The sequence below is a fragment of the Osmia lignaria genome, unplaced genomic scaffold (genome assembly GCF_051020975.1).
Source record: "Osmia lignaria lignaria isolate PbOS001 unplaced genomic scaffold, iyOsmLign1 scaffold0030, whole genome shotgun sequence".
Taxonomy (NCBI): Eukaryota; Metazoa; Arthropoda; class Insecta; order Hymenoptera; family Megachilidae; genus Osmia; species Osmia lignaria.
Window position 1 is genome coordinate 4,747,501 of NW_027478171.1, and position 5,000 is coordinate 4,752,500.

A 5,000-nucleotide genomic window follows, 5' to 3' on the forward strand; every position below is an offset into this window, starting at 1 on the left:
GTACATATTAGATATGTTGGAATCTCTCTCCTTTAGAAGTTTCCCCAGCCTTAAAACTTCTTTCATTTTTACTCCTCTCTCCATACTTATTTTCCTCTCTGAACGTATCAGAGAGGATTTTATTTCTGACACCTCTTGACTTTTCTTAAATTCAGGGACGTAATTTTGTTCATAATTCAGTGGACTTTTGTGTATTTTATACTTTAAATATTTCCAAACAGTCTCCCTTCTAAAAGTGATAGAACGAATTTTCGTCTAACACTACTTTCTTGGTTCAAAAATTTTATACAATCTTATAACTTTTTCAGTTTTAACAAATTTTGGTTACAGACAGTTGATGCTCAGTTTGTACAAGTATGCAACATTTATAAGTGCATACAGGTCACCAGCCTTATATTACAAGGCTCACCACATATGGGCCATTCGGTCTTAGACACCGACCCGTGGTAATGCTGTGTGGAGATTAATAATAATCCGCAACGGAAAACCGGAACGAGAATAGTCGAGAAAGTATATTCTCGAGGAGCGGTAGACTGCTTTTCAACCGAAGTCATAAAAGAGCCACACGCTCGACGCTACTCCCGACCGGTCCGAGCGAACCGAAAGTGCCTTCCTATAAATACCGAACGGCCGGCCGCTAGGTCGGCGACGCATGGGCTTACGCCCAGGCGTATGCCTGTGCAAACCGCCGTGAGAGCGTACCATCCCGCCGGCACGGTAAAACTTAGACTGAAAATATCGTCGAACATATCCTTTCATTTTATAACGTTCTATACATGAAAATTAATAAATTAACATGCAGGACATAATAAATTCACATTCTCATGTAAATCATGGGTTTAATTAATATTTTAAAAAATTTTAAAACCGCCCAGAACCGATGAGATGAAAATATTAAAACGATATTTTTGCATTTTCTTACGGTAAAACATTAACAAATAAGCGACTATAGCAATATAAAACTCCATTTGTAATTTAATTAATCAAAATTAATATTTTTTTTTGATTTTTCAGCGATCCAGAACCGATGAGACGAAAACATTAAAACGATATTTTTGCATTTTCTTACGACAAAACATTAACAAATACGAGACTATAACAATATAAAACTACATATGTAATTTAATTAATCAAAATTAATAATTTTTTTCGATTTTTCAGTGATCCAGAACCGATAAGTCGAAAATTTTAACAATCATATTTTTGCATTCTGTACCGTGGATCCATCGTTAAACGCTATTAAACTAACGTCCGTGATGGTATAAATGCAGATTTTCGCTCCGTTTAGCCAAAATAACGAACTTTAGGTGCGCTCCGAAATATTTCAAAGTCCCAGCGGCGTATTGCTTCGCCTCTTAGAACCGATTAGTCGAAAATTTTAACAATCATATTTTTGCATTCTGTACCGTGGATCGATCGTTAAACGCTATTAAACTAGCGTCCGTGATGGTATAAATGCAGATTTTCGCTCCGTTTAGCCAAAATAACGAACTTTAGGTGCGCTCCGAAATATTTCAAAGTCCCAGCGGCGTATTGCTTCGCCTCTTAGAACCGATTAGTCGAAAATTTTAACAATCATATTTTTGCATTCTGTACCGTCGATCCATCGTTAAACGCTATTAAACTAACGTCCGTGATGGTATAAATGCAGATTTTCGCTCCGTTTAGCCAAAATAACGAACTTTAGGTGCGCTCCGAAATATTTCAAAGTCCCAGCGGCGTATTGCTTCGCCTCTTAGAACCGATTAGTCGAAAATTTTAACAATCATATTTTTGCATTCTGTACCGTGGATCCATCGTTAAACGCTATTAAACTAACGTCCGTGATGGTATAAATGCAGATTTTCGCTCCGTTTAGCCAAAATAACGAACTTTAGGTGCGCTCCGAAATATTTCAAAGTCCCAGCGGCGTATTGCTTCGCCTCTTAGAACCGATTAGTCGAAAATTTTAACAATCATATTTTTGCATTCTGTACCGTGGATCGATCGTTAAACGCTATTGAACTAACGTCCGTGATGGTATAAATGCAGATTTTCGCTCCGTTTAGCCAAAATAACGAACTTTAGGTGCGCTCCGAAATATTTCAAAGTCCCAGCGGCGTATTGCTTCGCCTCTTAGAACCGATTAGTCGAAAATTTTAACAATCATATTTTTGCATTCTGTACCGTGGATCCATCGTTAAACGCTATTAAACTAACGTCCGTGATGGTATAAATGCAGATTTTCGCTCCGTTTAGCCAAAATAACGAACTTTAGGTGCGCTCCGAAATATTTCAAAGTCCCAGCGGCGTATTGCTTCGCCTCTTAGAACCGATTAGTCGAAAATTTTAACAATCATATTTTTGCAGTCTGTACCGTGGATCGATCGTTAAACGCTATTGAACTAACGTCCGTGATGGTATAAATGCAGATTTTCGCTCCGTTTAGCCAAAATAACGAACTTTAGGTGCGCTCCGAAATATTTCAAAGTCCCAGCGGCGTATTGCTTCGCCTCTTAGAACCGATTAGTCGAAAATTTTAACAATCATATTTTTGCATTCTGTACCGTGGATCCATCGTTAAACGCTATTGAACTAACGTCCGTGATGGTATAAATGCAGATTTTCGCTCCGTTTAGCCAAAATAACGAACTTTAGGTGCGCTCCGAAATATTTCAAAGTCCCAGCGGCGTATTGCTTCGCCTCTTAGAACCGATTAGTCGAAAATTTTAACAATCATATTTTTGCATTCTGTACCGTGGATCCATCGTTAAACGCTATTAAACTAACGTCCGTGATGGTATAAATGCAGATTTTCGCTCCGTTTAGCCAAAATAACGAACTTTAGGTGCGCTCCGAAATATTTCAAAGTCCCAGCGGCGTATTGCTTCGCCTCTTAGAACCGATTAGTCGAAAATTTTAACAATCATATTTTTGCATTCTGTACCGTGGATCGATCGTTAAACGCTATTGAACTAACGTCCGTGATGGTATAAATGCAGATTTTCGCTCCGTTTAGCCAAAATAACGAACTTTAGGTGCGCTCCGAAATATTTCAAAGTCCCAGCGGCGTATTGCTTCGCCTCTTAGAACCGATTAGTCGAAAATTTTAACAATCATATTTTTGCATTCTGTACCGTGGATCCATCGTTAAACGCTATTAAACTAACGTCCGTGATGGTATAAATGCAGATTTTCGCTCCGTTTAGCCAAAATAACGAACTTTAGGTGCGCTCCGAAATATTTCAAAGTCCCAGCGGCGTATTGCTTCGCCTCTTAGAACCGATTAGTCGAAAATTTTAACAATCATATTTTTGCATTCTGTACCGTGGATCGATCGTTAAACGCTATTGAACTAACGTCCGTGATGGTATAAATGCAGATTTTCGCTCCGTTTAGCCAAAATAACGAACTTTAGGTGCGCTCCGAAATATTTCAAAGTCCCAGCGGCGTATTGCTTCGCCTCTTAGAACCGATTAGTCGAAAATTTTAACAATCATATTTTTGCATTCTGTACCGTGGATCCATCGTTAAACGCTATTAAACTAACGTCCGTGATGGTATAAATGCAGATTTTCGCTCCGTTTAGCCAAAATAACGAACTTTAGGTGCGCTCCGAAATATTTCAAAGTCCCAGCGGCGTATTGCTTCGCCTCATAGAACCGATTAGTCGAAAATTTTAACAATCATATTTTTGCAGTCTGTACCGTGGATCGATCGTTAAACGCTATTGAACTAACGTCCGTGATGGTATAAATGCAGATTTTCGCTCCGTTTAGCCAAAATAACGAACTTTAGGTGCGCTCCGAAATATTTCAAAGTCCCAGCGGCGTATTGCTTCGCCTCTTAGAACCGATTAGTCGAAAATTTTAACAATCATATTTTTGCATTCTGTACCGTGGATCCATCGTTAAACGCTATTGAACTAACGTCCGTGATGGTATAAATGCAGATTTTCGCTCCGTTTAGCCAAAATAACGAACTTTAGGTGCGCTCCGAAATATTTCAAAGTCCAGCGGCGTATTGCTTCGCCTCTTAGAACCGATTAGTCGAAAATTTTAACAATCATATTTTTGCATTCTGTACCGTGGATCCATCGTTAAACGCTATTAAACTAACGTCCGTGATGGTATAAATGCAGATTTTCGCTCCGTTTAGCCAAAATAACGAACTTTAGGTGCGCTCCGAAATATTTCAAAGTCCCAGCGGCGTATTGCTTCGCCTCTTAGAACCGATTAGTCGAAAATTTAACAATCATATTTTGCATTCTGTACCGTGGATCGATCGTTAAACGCTATTGAACTAACGTCCGTGATGGTATAAATGCAGATTTTCGCTCCGTTTAAGCCAAAATAACGAACTTTAGGTGCGCTCCGAAATATTTCAAAGTCCAGCGGCGTATTGCTTCGCCTCTTAGAACCGATTAGTCGAAAATTTTAACAATCATATTTTTGCATTCTGTACCGTGGATCCATCGTTAAACGCTATTAAACTAACGTCCGTGATGGTATAAATGCAGATTTTCGCTCCGTTTAGCCAAAATAACGAACTTTAGGTGCGCTCCCGAAATATTTCAATGTCCCAGCGGCGTATTGCTTCGCCTCTTAGAACCGATTAGTCGAAAATTTTAACAATCATATTTTTGCAGTCTGTACCGTGGATCGATCGTTAAACGCTATTGAACTAACGTCCGTGATGGTATAAAAATGCAGATTTTCGCTCCGTTTAGCCAAAATAACGAACTTTAGGTGCGCTCCGAAATATTTCAAAGTCCCAGCCGCGTATTGCTTTGCCCCGAAATTTTTCAAAGTTCCAGCGGCGTGTTGCTTTCAAAGTGCCTCCCTCTAAATACCGATCGGCAGGCCGCTAGGTCGGCGACGCACGGGCTTACGCCCAGGCGTATACGGGGGCAAATCGCCGTGAGAGCGTGCGATTTTGACTTTCGCAATAAGATAGTCTCCTTTATGAAAAGGAGCGTACACGTCTCCCAAAAAAAAAAACAGTTTCATGACGATCAATGT